The sequence below is a fragment of the Staurois parvus genome, unplaced genomic scaffold, assembly GCF_062004578.1.
Source record: "Staurois parvus isolate SC_StPar_1 unplaced genomic scaffold, SC_StPar_1.0 ptg000054l, whole genome shotgun sequence".
NCBI classification, from domain to species: Eukaryota; Metazoa; Chordata; class Amphibia; order Anura; family Ranidae; genus Staurois; species Staurois parvus.
The window spans coordinates 1,676,844-1,699,986 of record NW_028317850.1 but is presented as its reverse complement, the minus strand read 5'-3'; the positions used below and the strand labels follow the sequence as shown (position 1 = coordinate 1,699,986).

General features: G+C 41.6%; 1 protein-coding gene across 1 annotated transcript in view; it reads left to right on the top strand.

The window, feature by feature from the left end:
- The first annotated feature begins 8,347 nt into the window (after positions 1-8,347).
- LOC149470032 (uncharacterized) overlaps positions 8,348-23,143 on the top strand; it is a 179,472-nt gene continuing 164,676 nt past the window's right edge. The window contains exon 1 of the mRNA XM_089667711.1: positions 8,348-8,461. The gene's annotated coding sequence lies outside the window, so the exon portion shown is untranslated. The remainder of the gene's footprint in view (positions 8,462-23,143) is intronic.

Sequence of the window (23,143 nt, the reverse complement as noted above, 5' to 3'; positions counted from 1 at the left end):
AGATATCAGAGAAGGGATCACGGAGGAGAGTCTATTAGCCAATAATCTACTGAAAATATTTAGGTTGTTGTTTATCACTGAAATCAGTCTATAATTTTGAGGCAGAGTATGATCTTTTCCAGGTTTAGGAATTAAAGACATGTTGGCCAGTACCATCTCCTTTGGGAACTGCCCCCTGTCAAGAATGTGGTTATATAGAGTTACCAATTTTGGAATTAAGAGGGGGGAAATTGTTTATAGTAAAAAGCTGAGAATGCATCTTTGCGGGTGCTGAGCCACTTTTAAGAGATTTGATTATATGAAGAATTTCTTCGGGAGTGCATGGGGCATTTCATTTTTGTTGTTGTGCAGTAGTTAAGGTAGGAATAGGAATATTTGCCAACCAGGAAAGTGCGGAAGATGAAATAGGAGAGGTGGGGCTAGCAAGTAGATCCGAATAGAATTTTGGAAATATTGTGAGAACCTCTTCTGGATGTGTAACCAGTTGATCTGAAATATTTCTTAATTTGTATATATGAGGAGGATGTAATGAATGATTGAGTTTCCAAGCAAACATAGCAGTATATGAATTACTTGATAAAAGTAATCTCGCTTTAGACAATCAAAGGACTTTCTCAGCTTTGTAAGAAAGCAGAGAGTCTAATTCAGAGCATTCCTGGGAAATTAGGCTGGCAATGAGAGGGTCATGAGTGTTAAAATTAGTTTTATATATATTATTTAGGTTGATATTTTTTGCATATTTGCTTTGTTATGGTTGGCTGCTAATCTAATTAAGCAGCCCCTTATGACAGCTTTATGTGCTAGCTAGAGGCGTGTGGTAACTTCCGGGGTAGAGTTTAATTGAAAATATTCCTCGATAGCCGAGGTGATTTCCTGTTGACAAATGGTATCAGTTAGTAAAGAGTCATTGAGTCTCTAGAAATAAGGAATCGGAGAGAGAGCTATCATATTTGTAGTGAGTACAGTTATATGATGGTCTGACCATGGACAAGGATGAATAAAGGCTTTTTGTGAAATTGACAGAATAACGGGAGTACAAAAAATATAATCAAGGCGTGCATACGTGTCATGTAGGTGTGAATAATATGTGTATTCTCAAGCACCAATGTTTAAGGCTCTCCAAGAGTCAACTAGTTGAAGTGAGTTAAGTTGTGTACAGATGAATTTAAAGAAAGCTTTAGAATATTGTGTTTGTTTTCTCTGGTCTAAGTGAGGTTGTGAGACTAAATTAAAGTCTCCACCTAGAAAAACATGAGAAGAGTGGTATCATTGTATTATATAAAAAAAGTGTGGGAAAAATGCAGCATGAGTTTCATTGGGTGCATATATATTGGCAATAGTTAATTCCCTACCTGCTAAATAACCTTTAATGATTATAAATCTACTATCAACATCTTTGTATACATGTTGGACTTCCATAGGGAAGGAGCGGTGGAGAAAAATGGCGACTCCTTTAGTTTTAGAGGGAGAGAGTGTGTAAAAGGATTGATTATAGACTTTATGGAAGAAAGTGGGGTGATTATCTTTAGAAAAATGAGTTTCTTGGAGCATAATAATTTTTGCACCTAATCTTTTATACTGTAGAAAAGCTTTCTTCCATTTATGTGGGGAGTTAAAACCTTGGACATTGTGAGAAACACATACTGTACAATTATCATAATGAGCAATTATGGAATAAGGCAGGGCTTGGAAAAGCCAAATGTGAGGGGAAATCCTTGTGTAGCGAGCACAGATGGAGCGGCTTCATCTGCGCTCCAAGCCTCATTGTGAAGCCGAGTTCCATTTTCCAACTTCCGGTGTCCAACTTCCGGTTTCTTCTTCAGCACCGCCATTACACTGGCAGCGCCGCTGAGGGGACAGGTGCAGGAGAGGTCCGCTCTCCTCCGCTGAGAGCAGACAAATAATGATCCATTATGAGCATAGGAGATTAACACGGGCAATAGTAATATTATTCTTATATAAAAGATACAAATTTGAAAAAAAAAAAAGAAGCAAATTAGAGTCAGTTCCTTCAAAGGGGCATTCAGTAAATGAATAAAAGCTGAATTAGAAAGATAAAAACAAATACATATTAACCTCCCTGATAGTATGATTATTTCAGATTTTTGGTGCTGAAAGCGGTACCATTATTTTGCATGGAAATATGTAGTTTTTTTATTGTAGGCCTGTCATTTTTAGGAATAACTCACTGAAATCTGTCCGAACAAGAGTCTAGTAAACATTCCGGATATGATAAAACTTGAAACACAAAATCATAAATTATAATTTAATAAATAATCATAAAAAATAATAATATAATAATAATAAATTGAATTCAATAATATAATCAAACCAAAAACGCTGAAATTTGAAATATAGCGCCAAGTTCGCACATCGCTGAGCAAAGTCGCAGAATCATTTTCAGTGTCTGATGACGAATTTCCCCACAAATCATTATCACTCAATTCTGCAAGTGGTTGTGATTTACTATCGCTGTTCTCTAGCTGGTCTAAAACCGCTTTTGACCTAAAGGGACGCTTTTTGGACGCCATGGACGTTTCCCAGTTTCCAGGCAGAAAGAACAGTCAAAATGCAGGCAGGGCACAGGACAAAGCAGTAGGGACAAAATGTATGTGAAATGCTTTGAAACAGCAATGCTTTGCTATGTAATAATCGTTTTAAAAAAAGACATTTTTTAAAACTTTCAAAATTGCTGCCGGTTCCGGCGCCTGTATGTTCCGACATCACAGGGACAGGAACACGGAAGCTGGATGCCGGCAATGGCCGGAAATGGCCGGGGAAGCTGCAGGAGACACATCGCGGGAGTGAAGGACAAGGTAAGCTCTGCAGGGAATCCCTGAGCAACGCTGTATGGTAAGCCCGCGTGTAGCTCGGGGATACCGCTTGTGGTACTGAAATTGTACCCCGAGCTACACTCGGGAATACCGCCAGGGAGGCAAGCACAGCATGTACCTATATTTAATCTGGTATCAGCCCCTGTACAGCAGACTCCAGACTGGGAGAGGAAAAAGCAGCACAAGAAGCCAATCACGTGTGCTGCAGTGCTGATATATCCTGTACATCAGGAAGATGCGGCTCTCCCTGTCTAATCATTAAGCTCTGTGCTCTGTATATCAGGAGAACGCGGCTCTCCCTGTGTAATCATTAAATCATCATCAATGAAAAATACAAAATGTTTACTACAAGTTTAAAGCTGTAAAACTTGATACTTTGATTGCACCCTATTGCTATTAAGCTATTGCTGTTATGTTTAAATTGACATAATAAAGCTATGTTATAATTGCAGTATTTTATATTTTGGACTCTTTATTCTAAAGAAAAATGTAATTTCATAAGCTTTAAGGGGGCGTGGTTGGGGACAGGGCTGGGGGCGGGGTTGGGGGCCAGGCCGGGGTGAGGTTGGAGGCGGACCTGGGCAAGGTTGGGTGGTGCAACTGGTGGAGAGTAAGGTTTGTGCCTGGCTAGTAGGTCTAGACTCGAATTTTAAGCCCTGGAATAAGGTATCCACAGAAAATGATATTATCCATTCACAAATGCAAAGAACAATTATGAGTCGGCATTTATCTCGACACAGTAATGATGGTATAACAGTAACTGAGGCAAAGACCACTGTAAAAATTGTAAAATACCCATAACTGAGTCTGTGTGTAGTACCACATAGTCGACAAACAAGATGAAACAAACATATATTATCCATGTGAGGTTTACGGATTAAGTGAAACTGTAAATTAGTGAACTTGGGAACTGGAGGGGGTCTCCATCCAGGGGCGGACTGACCATTTGGAAACTCGGGCACTGCCCGAGGGCCCGGGGTCAGTAGGGGGCCCCATGAGATGCCCCTGGTACCTTTTTCATAGGCTTTTTGAGTTTGGGCAAGGACACAGGGGCCCCATGATCCCCTATTGCCCGGGGGCCCCATGAGTTGTCAGTCCGCCCCTGTCTCCATCCAGTCCAACAAACATATACAGTAGTAGGAGACCAAAAGGTCCCAAACTCAGTTGAGCCAAATTGGAGCTCCCTAAAAAGGTGGATTTTCTCAAAAACGACCACTGCAGAAGAATGAGAAACAACTTAAGGTTGTGCATAAAACTCCAATTAAAAAATGCAATGGCATAGACTGAGTGGGGGAGAATCATGTTGGCATAGGTGGGCGCAGCCACAAAGATAACAACAACAAATTAACTGTGTAACTTCAACCTGTATGTAGGACCGGTATAAGTGGGTCCATAAAGTGTAAAATTGAATATGGAAGAATGTAACAATAAAGTTTTCTCAGATAACAAATATTGCGGGGATACGGATCAGGTCAGTGGGAGAACAGTAATTAAAAAAAAAAAAAATTCCTCTTTCTTTTTTTTTCTTCTTTCTGTTCTCTACCTTCCCTTCTTCTTCTTGAGGTTAGTGGGATCAATATGTGCTTCCACTGGGATGCGGAATTTCCCAGGGAGAATAGAGTATAGTAAGAGATTTTCTAAAAAAAAAAATGTGTTGATTATATAGAGATCCCATTATAATTAAAGGGGATCAAAGAGTCCAGCTTCAGGACGAATTTGTCTTCTATCTCTGCGAGGGGAGGGAGTGTTCCATATAGGCATTGGGCGTGGAGTAGGAGTGGGCTGAGGAAGAGTATCTGAGTCCAAAAGGCCTAATTTAACAAGAATATCTTGGCCTTCAGAGATAGACGTCGCAATATAAATGGTACCATTTTGTGGGATGATCAACTTAAAGGGGAAACCCCAGAGATACCTGATTCTGGCCGCTGCAAGAGTAGAGGTGATTTTTTTCATTTTCCTACATCTATCAAGAGTGGCTTGTGAGATATCAGGGTAGATTTGTGACCATTTGGAAACTCGGGCACTGCCCGAGGGCCCAGGGTCAGTAGGGGGCCCCATGAGATGCCCCTGGTACCTTTTTCATAGGCTTTTTTGAGTTTGGGCAAGGACACAGGGGCCCCATGATCCCCTATTGCCCGGGAGCCCCATGAGTTGTCAGTCCGCCCCTGAAGGAGATACCATCCAGCATTATGTTTCTGGTATTGTGTGCAGTGCACAATATTTCTTCTTTGACTAAAAAGTCTATCATGCATAGGACAAGGTCCTTGGGTGGTTTATCAAGAGGAGGTTTAGCTCTTAAGGCACGGTGAATGTAATCGCAAGAGAAAGAATTCACATCATAATTTGGCAATAACGACTGGAATAGCTTCAGGGTATAAGCAGAGAGATCAGTAACTGTTTCAGGTATTTCTCTGATTCTAAGGTTATTTCTTCAATTTCTATTATTCAAATCTTCTACATGGGATTGGAGTTGAAGAAAAGCTGAAGAGAGAGCATCATGTTCTCATGAGAGAGCAATGGAGAGTTCATCATGTTTATTCTCTAGCAAATCAGAGCATGAGCCTAAGGCCTCAATCTCCTGTGATAAAGTAGCTGTGGATTTCTGCAGTTCAGATTGGAATCTGTGAAGCAATTTTGAGCATAGTGTGTCCAGACTAAGATCTAAATCCGCTTTAGTGAGAGGGGAGTACTCACAGTTTGGAGTTGTTCCCATGTCTTGTTGCACAGGTTCTGAGAAATGAACGGGAGAAGAAGCAGGGGCGGGTGGGGAGCCGGCGCCATGTTCAGCCATGCTGTTTTGTTCCTGGGCTCTGAGGAGGTAATGTGTGAGCGATTTATGAGCCCCTCCATGGCTCTTCTTCCGTGGTGTTGGCATGTACAGGGGTTCCGTAGTTTGGGTGTTTGTTTAAAAGGTTTGTGGCAAGGATCGTTGGCCCTATATTGTTGGCTGAAAGCCCTGAGAAATCCGGAGCAGTGTCTATATGCGGCCACTCCATTCCATGCCACGCATGCGCCACTGTGGACTGATATTTTTAGTAGGAATTCATTCTCTGGTTACTTAAAGGCACAATTAAAATTACTGAATGTTTCTTAAAATATAGGAAATATTCACTTTTTTAGTTCATTTCCACTTAAAATAATCTGCACATTGTTTTTCTTTTTTAAATATACTCTATTATCCCTGTTATGTTGGCCATACACATTACAATTTTGCATCATTTAACAGCTAGAAGTAATTTTTTTTTTACTTTTTATTCATCAATGGCTATTCTGACAATTTGTTTATAGCACTACACCCTTATGGGCAGTTGAGTTTGTTTTGAGTCCCCATATACTTTGCACAGCCAGGCAACATGCATTTTTCACACTTTGCAAGCTTGGAGTCAGTAAACAGTCCTTGATCAGAAAAAAATAGAGCTGTTTTTTTAAGGAGCACCGAAGTCCCCTTGGTGTACCACTTCAGACCCTGGATAAATCCTCCTCTTCACCCAGCTACCCTGAGGGTATCCTTGGGCAAGGATTCCCAAGAGCTAACAATGAAGTCGTCCCGGATGACAACTAATTGGGTTTGCACCTCATCACCCTCTCCCCTTATCTGGCCCAGGGGGTGCAGAAGTACTCACACTATCCTGTCCTGTTAGCTTGGTGGGTTGATGGCTGCCTTTAGGTCTTCTGCTGGGCTGGCTCCTTCCCTGCTGCACAGGTTGTCCTCACCAGGAGACGGCGAGACAGAGAAGATCTTCCCTTCCAGCGATCTATCTGTAGGTAAGCTCCCCTCCCTGGGGCTCCACACTCCAGCCTTCCTCTCAGTTCACCTTTCACCCGGCACTGCACATTGCTCCCCAGGCTCTGTCATATATAGGGGTTGTCCTTGGTAACCATGCCCTGCCTCCTGCCAGGGGATTGGCCAAGGTACCTCAAACATGCAGATCTAGACCTCCTCCCCCCGTCCGCCCCTGTTCCAGAAAGTAGCTGAAGTGTGGCTTCAGTTTGTTAGTGTATCTAAATCTGCTAGTGCATCTCACACTCCGCTCCCCCCTGATTAACAATGCTGCAGTCCAAAGATGCCCCCTGTGCTCCTTCATCCAGAGTGGGGACACTCTAATACAGGAAATGTGTTGCTGGGTGAAAACAGAGGGAACAAGCCTAATAAAGAAAACTAATGCAGTCACCACATCTAAGGATTGATAAGCTGTAATATCATACATTTGTAGTTTTGGGTTTAAAATCTCTTTAAGAAATAAAAATGAAAAAATAATTATAATGGGGCTAATACGCTGCAACCGAAAGCAAAGAGTTTGACTCATGATTGTGACATGACCTCATTGACTTGATTAGCCATGTTTGTCAGACGGTGCTGCCTGTCAACCTGGCATGCTGCATACAATTTTCCGTGCCTGTGATGCAAAGCATTGTGGCTGTGGCACATGAACAGCCTCCTCCGGCTGTGTTTTGCACTTTGGGTGGGTGATCAAGGGGTTGCAAAAATGTGGCTGTTTTTACCACTCCCTTGGGAGACCTTACATATTTTATCCCTCCCCCAGCCTCTGAATGAATAGTGAAGGAAGAAGCAGGCAGACTGATGAGCTCCTCCCTCTTTCATTTGGCTCTCTCCTTTGCAGCACAACTAATTAGTTCCTTGTGCTGCTTTTCCCTCTCCCAGTCTGAGTTCTGCTGTAAAGGGACTACTGATACCTGGTCAAATCTATGTACTTCAACTCCATTTAAAATAAATAAACAAACAAAACAATCAGATAAACAATGTATTAATAAATGCAAAGCTGAGATAATTTGTGTCTTTTTATCTGGTTGGTTGAAAGTGATCAGAAAATTCTCACACATGGTTTGATTTCCATACCTATGTTTGAAATATCAAAGCAATCAGATTATTGAACAATTTCCCATTACCCTTTACTCGGGGCCTTGGATAACCACCAGTCCTCCTGTACATGGCCCAGGCCTTCAGGGTGGCCCAGGTAGCTGGGTGAATCGGATGAGGGCAGGAAGGGTGAGCGGGCCAATTACTGGAACCAATCCCCCGTAAGGCTCTCTCTGCAGCCCCTTCCATTCCCGAATGAACACAATGAGTGATCGGTACTGATCATTCACTGTGTTCATTCATAACTGAAGCATAGTAAAGTGTGTTTTTTATGTGGAGATGGTTGTCCCTGTTAGGTTGGCTGTATGGGGCCCTATAGTTTTGAGGGGGGAGCCGTGACAGGTTGCTGTAAGGGGCCCCGTGGTTTCTAACAGCAGCCCTGCCTTTATTACTACTCTATAGAAATGAATGTATGTTAATGTTCAGTCAATGTGCACTTGCATAACATGTAGACAATTTTTTTTTTTTTAGATCATATCATTTGACATGTATATCAGAAATCTGCAGGCTTATGATACTTCAAATTGAATAAGTCAGAGACACTCCTTGTACAGGTATGTTTAGCTTCACTGGTGACTCAGATACTTTGATTGCTGCTTGCAGTTGCTAAGACGACCACAAACACTCCATTCACAAATCAAGCTGAGCTGAAGTACTAAAGCACATATTGGTTTTGCACACAGTCTGTACAAGAAAAAACAACTCAGTGATTGGAATTAGAATTTTGAAGAACTATAGATTGCATGTGGTAAGTGAAATATTTCATTTTAACTGACAACATTGTATTATATATATTTGATTAAAGAAAACTAAGATGTAACATGCAACCCATTACAGAAAACATTATATTCTACTAAGAAATAAGCTACTAATGTTTACATATCTAGAGATTTAAAAACACTATTATGAATTTTTAAAATGCACCAGATAGAAATAATAAGTAATTGTAACTTTTAGGGTGGATTGGAACGATTTAGGTTGCTATAAAATATACTGTAGGTATACATTTGCTCAATCTATGCATTCCGTGCAATTCATTAACCTACTCATTATTCATGGATTGCTTGGTTTTCTGAAGATCAAACAGAAGTTGTATATGCAAAGCCGTGAAATTAAAAATTTGCCATTTGCCTAAATAGATAAAATTCTCCAAATTTGGCAGCCCTGAGACAATTAGATCATCTATAGCACTTCACTGCAGAAAATATGGGAGGGGGTATATTCAAACATAAATTTGGATATACCTGACATAGCTGATAATAATCTTCTCTATGAATCAGAAGACCCCCCCCCCCCCCTCAGTGCAATTTCATGGAGGAACAAACACATGAAATTGCTGCACAATTTATTTCCACGCTTGATGCACTGTAGAATGATATAACAGGAATATATAGTTTTCTCTTTCTTTTTCTTTCTCTCTTTCTTAGTAAGATATATATACAGTATATATATATATATATATATATATATATATATATATAGTGTGTACCCAACTTAAGCTTTGAAAAAAAGAAAGAAAGAAAGAGAGAGAGAGAGAGAGAAAGAAAGAAAGAAAGAAAGAAAGAAAGAAAGAAAGACAGAAAGAAAGAAAGATGTACTTCCTCCATGTTCCCCTCCTCGTTTGGTGCCAAGTGTGGGTAACATAAGAGGCCTAGTGTGGGGTGGGTTCTTCTGGGCTACAGTAGGTACCTTGGGCTCATCACTTTACCTTTCATTCTCTTTCTTTCTTTCTTTCTTTCTTTCTTTCTTTCTTTCTTTCTTTCTTTTTCAAAGCTTAAGCTGGGTACACACTAAAAGTATTTTTCCTGTAAGGGTGTAGTAGGTGGGTGGTACTTCTTCCATGTTCCTATCTTCCATGTTCCATGTTATCCCAAACCCTCCCTCTCTATCCTTCTCCTCCTTTGAGGCCCACTGCATCCGACTATTCTCTCCAATCTCCCTGAGGATCGCAGTAATTTATCGTCCCCCTGGACCCGTATCCCGCTTCCTCGACGACTTCTCCTCCTGGTTACCCTTCTTTCTCTCCTCCGAGCTGCCCACCATCATCCTTGGAGACTTCAACATCCCTACCAATATCAATAGCCCAGCCACATCCCAACTCCTCCACCTAACCTCCTCTTTTGCACTTGCACAGTGCATACAGTCCTCCACCCACTCCGATGGGAACACCCTGGACCTTTTCCCCTCTCTGACCACAACCTCATCACCTTCTCCGTATCCTCGTTCTCTTACACCTACCCCCCCCCAAGCGTCAAACCATCACCAGCCGAAACCTCCGCAACCTGAACCCTGCCCCCTTCCACTCTGCAGCTGACCAACTCTATGACAGTATCCTTCCCCTGTCCTGCCCTGACTTGGCCACTACTGTTTATAACAGCTCGCTGTCAGCCGCCCTTGACTCCTTAGCACCCCTAACCACACGAATCACTAGACCCTGACCACTTCAACCCTGGCAGAATGACCATTCCAAAAACATCAAGCGACGCAGTCGCGTGCTAGAGCGACTATGGCGCAAAACCAGATCCCAGCAAGCGTTCACCCAATATAAATCCGCCTTCCTCACCTACACTTCCTCCCTCCATGCTGCCAAGCAAGCATAATTTGTAACCCTTATCAATACCCTCTCCTCCAGCCCTCGCCGGCTCTTTTCCACCTTCAACTCCCTGCTCTCTCCGCCCCCACCTCCACCCAGTACCTCACTCACCACCCACGAGATTGCTAACCACTTATAAAGCAAGATCGACGCAATTTGCAGGGACATCACCACTGCTCAGACTTCCGCCCCACCTAGCATCCCTCACACGAAAACCCCCTCAACACTCCTCTCCTTCGACCTCGCCACTGTCCAGACCTCCACCCTGCCCAACATCCCTCACGCTAAAACCCCCTCAACACTCCACTCCTTCGACCCCGTTACCATCGAAGAGGTCACTAAGGTCTTCTCTGAAGCTCGCCTTACCACCTGCCCCCTTGACCCTGTCCCCACACAACTCCTACGATCACCCTCCTCCTCCATCCTACGCTCCCTCACTCACATCTTTAATCTCTCCCTCTCTACTGGCACATTCCCCTCCCCTCTGAAGCACGTGCACATCACTCCCATACTTAAAAAACCCTCCCTGGATCCCACCGACCCAAACAACCTTAGACCCATCTCCCTGCTGCCATTTTCATCCAAACTGCTTGACCTTAACCTATAATTGCCTAAGCTCCCACCTCATTGACAACAACCTCCTTGATCCCCTACAATCTGGCTTCCATCCCCTTCACTCCACCGAAACCGCCCTACTCAAACTCACCAACGACCTACTAACCGCCAAAGCCAATGGCCACTACTCAGTGCTACTACTCCTCGACCTCTCCGCGGCTTTCAACACGGTCGACCACCCCCTCCTCCTCAAAAGACTATACTCTTTTGGCCTCAGAGACTCCTCTCTCTCCTGGCTCTCTTCCTATCTATCACAACGCTCCTTCAGCGTTACCTATAATGCTGCCACCTCACTCCCCCTCTCTGTTGGGATCCCCCAAGGTTCTGTCCTCGGGCCCCTTCTCTTCTCCATCTACACCTCCTCCCTTGGTCACCTGATAAACTCCCACGGCTTCAACTACCATCTCTATGCCGATGACACTCAAATCTATCTCTTTACCCCTCGCCTCACCCCTTCAGTCTCCGCCCGAATCACTAGCCTTCTGAACGACATATCAGACTGGATGTCACTCCACTTCCTCAAATTAAACCTTGCCAAAACTGAGCTTCTAGTTTTCCCCCCAGCCCACACCCCCCCCCCCTGACCTCTCCATCATGACCAACAACGCCATCATCAGCCCACCCCGCAAGCCAGAGTACTAGGTGTCGTTCTAGACTCCAATCTGTCTTTCCAGCCCCAGATCCAAACACTGACAAATTCATGCAGACTCCACCTCAGCAATATCTCCAAAATACGCACGTTCCTAACTCCAGAAACTACAAAGCAACTCATTCACTCCCTTATCATATCACAACTTGACTACTGTAACTCCCTCCTCGCCAACCTACCCCAACACAGGCTATCCCCACTTCAGTGTATCCTGAATTCTGCAGCCAGACTCATCCACCTTACCAACCGCTCCGTATCTGCCACCCCATTCTGCCAATCCCTCCACTGGCTTCCGATTGCCCAACGCATAAAATTCAAAATACTAACATTGACGTACAAAGCTGTTCATAACAGCCCCAAACTGCATCACTGACCTGATATCTTTCTACCACCCAAAACGTACTCTCAGCTCTTCACAAGACCTCCTACTCTCTAGTTCCCTGGTCTCCTCCTCCCATGCCCCCCTCCAGGACTTCTCCAGGGCCTACCCCATCCTCTGGAACTCACTGCTCCAATCCATCAGACTGTCACCTGCCCTCCTCACCTTTAGGCGCACCCTGAAAACCCATCTCTTCAGAGAAGCCTACCCTGCCCTCACCTAACTGCTGATCTCCTCCGCTCCCCCCACCATTCCATCCCCCACAGCTATTTCCTCCTGTACCACTCTCCCCTCCCTCCTAGATTGTAAGCTCCAAGGAGCAGGGCCCTCGGACCGCTCGTGTTTTTTATTGTATTATTACTGTACTGTCTCATGTATTGTCTGCCATTATAATGTAAAGCGCTGAGCAAACTGTTTGCGCTATATAAATACTGTTTAATAATAATAAATAATATCTTCATTGGGCACCAAGTGTGTGTAACATAAGAGGCCTACCATAGGGTGGGTTCTTCTGGGCTGTGCTAGGTACCTTGGGCACCTTGCACATGGGGTACCTTTACTGTGCCATGCTCACTAATGCCCTGGGACAGGGCACAGGTCGCTTTCAGGGATAACTCAACCTTAACCACTTCCTGTCAGGACACTTTTACCCCTTCCTGTCCAGGGCAATTTTTAGCTTTCACACTTTGAATGACAATTGCGCGGTCATGCAATACTGTACCCATATGAATTTTTTACCATTTTTTTGAGACAGATAAAGCTTTATTTTGGTGGTATTTATTCACCGCTGGGATTTTAATTTTTTTTACTATGTAAATGAAAAAGTTCAAAAGTTTTGAAAAAAAGTGTTTTTTTAAATAAAATTTTGCAAATAAATAATATTTCATCATAAATCTTAGCCAAAATTTATTCCGTTTATTTTTTAGTAAAAAAAAAAATCCAAATTAGTTTATAACCAAAAATTATAATTTTTAAACATTAAACATTTTTTTTTACATTTTATTTTATTTTTTTTATATTATTATTTTTTATTTATTAATTTTTTTTTACATACTGTCACCCTAGCAGTACACTGTCACCATGGTGACACTGTACTACTTGTGGAGGGTGATGAAGATTTATTTATTTTTTTTACACTGATTGCTTTTACACCCATATAGGATGTAAAAGCAATCATTTCTCTTTCTCTCTGTCTGCATTCTTGCAGTCATTGAGAATTACTGAGTGAGCTGTGAGTGGTCACAGCTTGTCACATGGTACAAGGCTGTTGTGAATAGCCTTGTACCATGTGACCTCTGTGATCATTCACAGATTTCACACATAGTAAGCAATGATGTCACAAGTGACATCTTGCTTACTACTTTGCATGTGATCACTGATTCGCCAATCAGTGATCACATGATCGGGACCTCGTACAGAGGTACCGTCCGACGATCGGTGTTTCACTGTGTCCGGAGAACACAGTGGGCACCGGATCGCGGTGGTGCGCGCTCCCAGGGAGCGCGCACAGCTAGAAAAGGCGGGTGCCGTTTATGGACGGCACCCCGACCCTGGACTGCCAACGCCCTGCCATTTATAAACAGCAGGTGGACGGCAAGAGGTTAAGGTGGACCTCCAACTCAAAGAGCTTGTACAATAAACAGAACTCCAGTGAACTCTCTCAGGCCCCGGATCAATATATAGCTTCACTGTAAGTTGTTGCATTTAGGAGGGACATGCTGAGCTGATGCCCACTCCACCTGTCCAGCATATCTCCACTACTTCACTCCCAGTAACAGAATTCCGCTGTGCACCTAGCGCAGACTCTATGGGATAGATTTACTAAAACTGGTGCACCCAGAATTTTGTGCAGCTGTGCATGGTACCCAATCAGCTTCTAAACTCAGCTTGTTCAATTGAGCTTTGGCAATAAAACCTAGAAGTTGATTGGTTCCTCTGCAGATCTGCACCACATTCAGCACTTTCCAGTTTTAGTAAGTAAACCCTTATGTGTGCACTATGCTAACTCTTCCTCTTCCTTACCCGTGTGCAGGCCAGGGACCTCTGTGTGCTGTAGACTTCCATTACCCCTGGTAACCACTCATTGTACTCCACAATGCATTAACGCTTACAGAGCCATCTTCATACCCCAATGTGCCTACTGACCCACACTGAAGACTAGGTATAGGGTGCCGGTTACTTTCATACATCCCTTGAATACCTTCAGACCAGGCAAAGCAACTTTTCAAAGCTTCACTGTAGAATTTTCAATGCAATGAATTACCAGGCAAAGTCTTTTTCCCTAACCAAGTCCAGCTAAAGCAGCTGCCCTAGCATACCTGCACAGGTTAGGGTCCATGGAAAGGCAAGTCCGTAGTGGCAATATCCCAGATGCTGGTGTCCTGATGAGTCTGCATCTTCTTCTCAAGCAGCAGCTCTTTTGTTACTGAAGGCTTGGCCAGGCTCTCAGATCTGGACCCCTGTCCCCTTTTATAACAACACAGGACTGGTGGGTCAGACCCAAAAAGCCCTCCAAGACAGACCCTGGAACGGCAGCAAAAAGACATTAACTCCCTCCTTCTCAAAACTAACTATTAGTAGGCAGCCTACCCACAAACCCAGCAGGCTGAACAAAAAAAAAAGATCTCCCCTGCTGTGCCTCTGTGTTCTGACAGGGGGACTGCCTCATGCCAGAACACACTGATCAGTGCCCGCAGTCATTGGCTGCCAGCGCTGGTCAGATGCTTGTTTTCCAGCATGCCCGATTGACAGAAGCTGGTCGTGACATCGGCTTCTGTAGAATAAACAGTTGTACACACAGGCCGAAAGACAGCTGCTGAACCTGCTACTTTATCTGAAAAAGTTGAAGATATAAGCTGATTTGTTAATGTGCACAGCTACTCCAGATTCAGCTTGCTCCAGTTTTTGTAAATTCCCCTCACTGTGTTTTAAAGTGCAATAATAATGGTGTGCAATCAATTTTATTTGCTGTACTTTATTTTAAGTATACCTTTTTACACTGTTGTTTTACATTAGACTGTTAATATTAGTTTTAGCTAAAGAGAGCACACAGCAGGCAGCCTGTTTTGAGGCATATTTTGTCTGATTGAAACTTCAGGGTGATAAAGATAAATGATTGCTGATAAGTTACTGGGGTTCACTTACTAAAGCAAATCTGCTGTTCACATTGCAAGGGAAGTTGCACTTTGCAATAGAATTTTCCCCCCAACTTAGTAAATGCTATGAAGCTTTGCTGACTTTCATCATCCAGTCATATGCAAGACAATTGCTGTTTTTTTTCCTTGCATATGATCCTTTGCAAAGTGAAACTTCATCATATTTATAAAGCTCTGGGCCAAATTTCCTTGCAAAGTGAACAGCCAGTTTGCCTTTAGTAAGTCAAGTCAACTGAGTAGGAAAAAGCAAAACATTATTATGCTATATGTTATATTTTACCCATTAAATATGCTTCTTTTAAAATGTGTTTTTTTTAGCCCTTGCCATTATAAGTAAAGAGAAAAAAATGATTCCTAAAACCACTGTATACCCTATATAATGGATTAAATGCATAACTTATCCTTATGAGTTGTTAAGGCAAAAGTAGGTCTCGTAACCATCATTTTCAGGCTTTTATCCACCTACTGTAGTTGCTGAGAGTATACAATCAGCCAAATTTAAATAAATGTTTTGCAATACCTTTAAGATGGATTGTTAGCTTGTACCTTACCTGGTATATGGTAAATGTGCAGATGTGATCAATATGGTAATATCTGCACCTTATAATAAAATAACAAGACCCAATGAATGGAACATGGGCACATTGGAAGAGATATAGGGGTCAATTCACTAAAGGGCATGTGATAACACAGTCACGTGAATAATTTGTATAAATTATCAAAAGCGGTAATTAAAGTCCAATTTAAAAAAAAATGATTTTGAGGTATTTAACACAAAATCAAACATTTTTTGGTAAATATCTCAAAAATCATGCGGTAAGCTGTTAAGGTCGGTCAATTCACAAATGGAACAAGAAGAAAAACACTTGCAATATCTATCACCAGGGATTTGCTGGTGTTATCACATGCGGTATTTCCTGATCCTCTGAGGGTGTTTGGAGATAGTGAAAAAAATCAGCCATGGAGGTGTTTGAATGTAATCTCCTGCAGTTCAGCCTCTTGAGAAGGCGTGTTAGAAGGAGGAGAAGAGTAATCCTCATGGCTCCAAGGGATTTTCACTGCAATCCAAAATGCATGTCACTGGTGTGCATGGGCCCTTTAAATGGTTGCTGTCAGAACAGCTGCTTTGCATGAGAAATGTGCATATGTACAGCAGTTTCAGTAACACATGCAAAGAGCAATCTTGGACAGCTTTTGTAATCTCTCAATTTCTGCCTCAAGTTTTTAAAGTGCATGCATATTGACATGCAGAGTTAGCTTGCATGGTTAGTTTATGCAGAGTTTGCATGTGGAGAGCGTGTTTGCTTGCATTTACCATTTGTTCAACCACGTCCAGCACATTGGGCTTCGCTTTCTGAGCTGTCTGTGTCTCCATCAGGGCTGACGGTCCAGTGGAAGTGATATACCGCCTGGCTCCACCCACTGGAAATGACCTTGCAATAAATTACTGCATGAAAATATGCGGTAAATACCGTATTACAGATATTTTACCACATGAGTTATTTACCGCAAAATTCCTAGTGAATTGCACATTTGCAAAAGATTTACCGCATGTGTTATTTTACTGCATCTTTTTCAAAGCCGCAAGTCAGTGCAACCTCAGGTGCAACTTAGGTAAATGGTTAGCACTTCTGCCTGTTAGTACTAGGGTTGTTCGTTCAAATCCCAACCTTCATGCACTAGACTCATGTCTATGCAAGTCGCAGCTGAAATCAGAAAAAATAGTGCAGGGACCTTTTTTCAATTTGGTTCGGCAATGGAAAGTCAGAGTCACACCAATTTGAACGGTTCCATTGCAGACAATAGAATGCGACTTGTCATATGATTTGAAACTGTCAAATCGCTTAACAAGTCACATCGCTGTGAACCAGAGCTAAAACTAAAAGAAAGACAAACATTATTACGTGTTCAAGGTACTTAAAGGAAAAGTACGACCAAAATTCTTGGCCATTCTTCTCCTGTGGGTCATGGGAGTGCATTAAGTTCTGCCTCCTGTGACTCAGATTCGGGTAACAGTGTGCTAAAGCCCACTGTTTGCTGATGTCACAAAGCCAGTCTAGGCTCTGCAGGGGTTCCGACAATAATGTCAGAATCTGCCCTGACGCCTGATCATTGAAGACTGAGAACTGAACAATCAGTGGTCATGTGACCAGAGAGGGGACAGCTGCAGCACTGGATTGATGCAGCACCCACATAGATGACTATGAATGTTTGCTTTTTTTAATCTCGTACTTCTCTTTAAAGGAATGGATTTTAGAAACAGCACTCCTTACAGCATATTACAAAAATATTTTTAAAAATTCTGTCCACATACTCTTTTTAACAATATACCAGAATCATATGGTTCAAAATCTCCACTTGACATTCTTTAAATCGGGACAAAAAAGGTAACTACTGTATATACATTAAAAAAGTGCAGCGCTAAAATAAATAAAAAACAAAATGCATATGAATATGTCAAAATAAGTTAAAATAATGTATAAAATAGTCCCAATAAAGATGACTTGAAGTAAGAAATGCACACTAACCAGATGTGCACATTAATAGTGCAGTGTAGATATCCTACAGCTCAAAAGTGATCATCAGAATGGCAATGGTAAACGTATTCCCTCGGTCAGAGAGGATCCTCGGATGGTGCACAGGTGAGCAGGGAAAAATCCACTTGACGACAGAAACCAGGCACTGCTCCACCAAAAAAGCAAGACTCCTCCACTGGGCAGAACAGTGTCTAGGAGAAAAATGCTCCCCGCAGGGGGTCAAGACAAAAAATGCCCATAGTGAACTATTGTTTAAAATACAAATTTATTGTGGACACGTGACAATAGCAAGGGGGATGCATCCAGTAACAGCAAGTAATGCGGAGAGGACTAATCATCCTAACTGATGTAGTTGCCGCCGGAGCTCCACGATGCTCCTCCGGCGTGACGTCACGGCGTGCGTAGGCTCCTCCTTACGCGTTACGTGCCAAGCACATCTTCAGAGAAAGAACCAATGGGTGCCATGACGTGTAAGTAGGAATTAAATAGACAGAATGTTAGAGTCTAAATGTGGCACGTCTGTTAGGTATTAGCAGAAAAGACGGCAACAAGGTATTAAATAATGCAGATAGTTAAAAAAGGTAAAACAAATACCTGTTTAACCAGAGGAATCGTACAGAGGACAATAATGATAAGAAAGCAAGTGAACATATGAAGTCACAAAAATAAAAAGGAAACAATGTGTACATCTTAGTAACATAATAGAAACATGGCTACAAAAATTAAGAAAAAGTAAATACATAAGAAGGTACTAGGAAAAACTAATAAAAAATAATAAGATCCAGTAATGAAAAGATGGACAACTGATACAGAAGATAAATGCATAAAAACAAAAAATGAAAAGGGAATGAAAAAGTAAAAATGAAAAAACATAAATAAAGTGTGGGAAACTGTTAGCTATTAGCTATTATCTATAAAACAATTCACATCAAGTTCGACGTTGAGACCACGAGGATATAAGGTTTCAAGCTGGCAGATATATTTAGTTTCCAGTTGTGAAACTGCCCGAGTTTTATATGTGCCTCTCCAATGCGGGACAATAATGTCAATCCCAATGAACTTCAGTAGTGAAGGATCTCTCCCATGATGCTGTCTAAAATGTAATGAGAGGGAATGATCTTTAAAACCCTTTCTAATATTATTAGCATGCTCCCTGAGCCGATCTCGTAATCTACTCGTTGTACGGCCCACATATTGCTTGGAGCAGGGGCATTCTAGGAGATAGAAAACGAACCTACTATTACAGCAGATAAATTTGTCTATATCATATGTGTTGTGATTATAATTGGAGCTGAAAGTAGTGGTTTTCTTTTTTCTTGTGCCATCTACTTTACAGACGACACACTTATTGCACAGATAAAAACCTTTATAATTAAATAAAGGAAGAGGTTTAACGGGGGGGTTAATCACATTCGGAGATATAATGTCTCTCAATGTAGATGGTTTCCGGAAGATGACCTCTGGTGAGTCCGGTAAAATTTTATTTAATATAGGATCAACCCTTAAAATCTGCCAATTCTTTTTAATAATATGAAGGATGGATCTGTTTTGTGTTGAGAACGTAGTAATAAACGGGCAGATTAAATTATTAGAAGGTTTTGGATCGGAATTAAGAAGTTGTTCCCTTCCCATGCTTGCGACCATAGTTATGGTATCATCAAGTGTAGAGGTGTTGTAACCCTTTTCAATGAATCTTCCTTTTAAAATGGAAGCTTGTACATGATAATCACCTAAGTTGGTACAATTCCTCCTAATCCTCTGAAACTGGCCTATAGGGATATTTGAGAGCCAGTTAGGGTGATGGCAGCTATCCAAAAGGTATGTAACTGTTATGATCAGATGGTTTAAAGTAAGATTTAGTGGTAATCTTACCGTTAGTATTCATAAGAGTCAAGTCAAGGAAGTTAATCTCAACCATACTATAAGAATACGTGAAACTAATGATACTGTTATAGTTAAGTGTGCCAAAAAAGTTAATAAGGGATTGTTTGCTCCCATTGCATAATAATTGGACGTCATCAATGTACCTTTTGTAAAAGGATAATTCGGGCCACTCCCTAGCATAAATAGTATCCTCTTCCCAGTATGACATGAAGAGGTTGGCGAGGCTGGGTGCGAATTTAGCCCCCATAGCCACGCCCTTAATCTGCAGATAGAAATTGCCATTAAACCACATATAGTTTTTACTCATGGCGACATCAAGTAATTCAAGAATGAAATCCGTATGGGATACGGATAGGGGACTATGATGTTTCAAATAATAATTTGCTGCTTGTAAGCCCTCTTGGTGATTTATATTACTATATAGGGCTTCTACATCTGCAGTTACCAAAAAGGTGGTAGAGGTGGTGGTAACATCTTGTATAGCATTTAGGACTTGCTTAGTGTCCTTCAGATAAGATGGTGTAAAAGCAACCAAGGGTTGATGATCTATATAGGCCCATATCTTGGAGCAGAGGGAGTTGATCCCGCTGACAATTGGCCTACCTGGAGGATTTGAAGCATTCTTATGTACTTTAGAAGAATGTACAAAACAGGTAATTTAGGCGCTTTTGGGCATAGAAAATCCCTCTCTTTAGGATTGATTAATTTCCTATCAAAACCCAATCTAATAATATTTTTAAGGGATTTTTTATAAGTAAAAATAGGATTTTGTTTTAAGGGCAGGTAAGTTGTAGTATCATTCAGGATTCTATAAACCTCATCAACATAATATTGTTTATCTAAGATCACTACACCTCCCCCTTTGTCCGCTGGACGGATTACTAAGTCTTTCTTCTCAAGAAGAGAGCTCATAGCAGTTTTTATAGAGTGGTCAGTGTAGTGTTTTTTTAACAGGAAGGTTATTCAAATCCTTTAATACCTGTTCTCTAAACAGACTTACTGCTGAATTAGTTTGAGGAGGGGGGTTGAAGGTGGAAGCATTACTCAAATTTAAATAATTATGTTTGACAGGCTCCCTGCTAACGGGATTAGTGAGAAAATGTCTTTTAATAGATAACTTCCTCGAAAATTTATGGACATCTATGAAAGCCTCAAATTTATTAAGATAGCGTGTGGGAGCATATTTAAAGCCTTTATCCAATAGCTTGACCTAATCATTGGTGAGGTTAATTTTGCTAAGGTTAAAGATTCCATTACCCATTAGAATTTCCTCTTTTTGGGAGTGTCCATGGGTTCTCCTTCCTCCTCTCTTGCCTCTAAATTTTGATTGAAAGAACAGATGGTACCTAGGGCTCTCAGATGGAGCATCCCACCAGATACGGAGGATCCTACCTCCCTTACTGAATGGTATAAATTTTTCAACTCAGTGGGTATTGAGCTGCTTAAATTCCTTCTAGCCAGGAAGAAGAAGAAGTTAAATCTCCTGGATAGAGAGATTAATCAGATTAAAGAGAAGTTGGTGCCTTTCAAGTCTATAGAAGACTACACCATAGAGTCTAACAAACTTAAGAAACATCTAGAGGGAGTTGAAACAGAACAAAGATTAAAGAAAAAGAAAAAATATATCTGTGACTGTAATGATTACCAATCAGAGCTTGTTTTCAAGTGGCAACTCCCCCCTGAGGATCCACAACCCACACAGCCACTTTCTACAGTACCACAGGTACCTTATTCTCAACCTTCTAAACACAAACGTGCTAAGAAAAGGTTTAATCAACCCTGGACTATAACTCCAGCTCCGCCGATACCTACTCACAATAGGTTTGAACCTCTCTCAAGGTTACCAGATACTAATATAGGCCCGAGAGACTCTAGATGGCATCCACAGGGCCATTCCATACCTTATCAACGGACTTATCCTAACCCTCACCAAAGAGGATATCAGGATAATCCGTCTACATCAGGTTATTATGGAGGCCCACCTCAATCCAGAGGATATCAAGCTAGTCCATTTAAACCTAACTATTATGGTGGTCCACCTCCTAAGAGGAACTATCATCCCAATAATGAATATCATCGTCAACCTGGGACCCCTAGGACTCCAGGCTCTTTTAGACCACCTAGAGGACCTTATCCACCTCCTTACAATAACTCAGTTCCCTCTATTCCACAGAGATCTTCTAATGATCATCCATATAGTTTCCCAACCTGCTCATTTTTTAGGGACAGGTCAAGGGAGAAAAAGAAATAAAAATTTAGAGGCAAGAGAGGAGGAAGGAGAACCCATGGACACTCCCAAAAAGAGGAAATTCTAATGGGTAATGGAATCTTTAACCTTAGCAAAATTAACCTCACCAGTGATGAGGTCAAGCTTTGGATAAAGGCCTTAAATATGCTCCCACACGCTATCTTATTAAATTTGAGGCTTTCATCGATTTCCATACATTTTCGAGGAAGTTATCTATTAGAAGACATTTTCTCACTAATCCCATTAGCAGGGAGCCTGTCAAACATAATTATTCAAATTTGAGTAATGCTTCCACCTTCAACCCCCCACCTCAAACTAATTCAGCAGTAAGTCTGTTTAGAGGACAGGTATTAAAGGATTTGAATAACCTTCCTGTTAAAAAACACTACACTGACCACTCTATAAAAACTGCTATGAGCTCTCTTCTTGAGAAGAAAGACTTAGTAATCCGTCCAGCGGACAAAGGGGGAGGTGTAGTGATCTTAGATCAATCCTAAAGAGAGGGATTTTCTATGCCCGAAAGCGTCTAAATGACCTGTTTTGTACATTCTTCGCCAACCTCTTCATATCATACTGGGAAGAGGATACTATTTACACTAAGGAGTGGCCCGAATTATCCTTTTACAAAAGGTACATTGATGACGTCCTATTATTATGCAATGGGAGCGAACAATCCCTTATTAACTTTTTTGGCACGCTTGACTATAACAACAGTAACATTAGTTTCACGTATTCTTATAGTATGGTTGAGATTAACTTCCTTGACTTGACTCTTATGAATACTAACGGTAAGATTACCACTAAATCTTACTTTAAACCATCTGATCGTAACAGTTACATACCTTTTGGATAGCTGCCATCACCCTAACTGGCTCTCAAATATCCCTAAAGGCCAGTTTCAGAGGATTAGGAGGAATTGTACCGACTTAGGTGATTATCATGTACAAGCTTCCATTTTAAAAGGAAGATTCATTGAAAAGGGTTACAACACCTCTACACTTGATGATACCATAACTATGGTCGCAAGCATGGGAAGGGAACAACTTCTTAATTCCGATCCAAAACCTTCTAATAATTTAATCTGCCCATTTATTACTACGTTCTCAACACAACACAGATCCATCCTTCATATTATTAAAAAGAATTGGCAGATTTTAAGGGCTGATCCTATATTAAATAAAATTTTACCACACTCACCAGAGGTCATCTTCCGGAATCCATCTACATTGAGAGACATTATATCGCCGAATGTGATTAACCCCCCGTTAAACCTCTTCCTTTATTTAATTATAAAGGTTTTTATCCGTGCAATAAGTGTGTCGCCTGTAAAGTAGATGGCACAAGAAAAAAGAAAACCACTACTTTCAGCT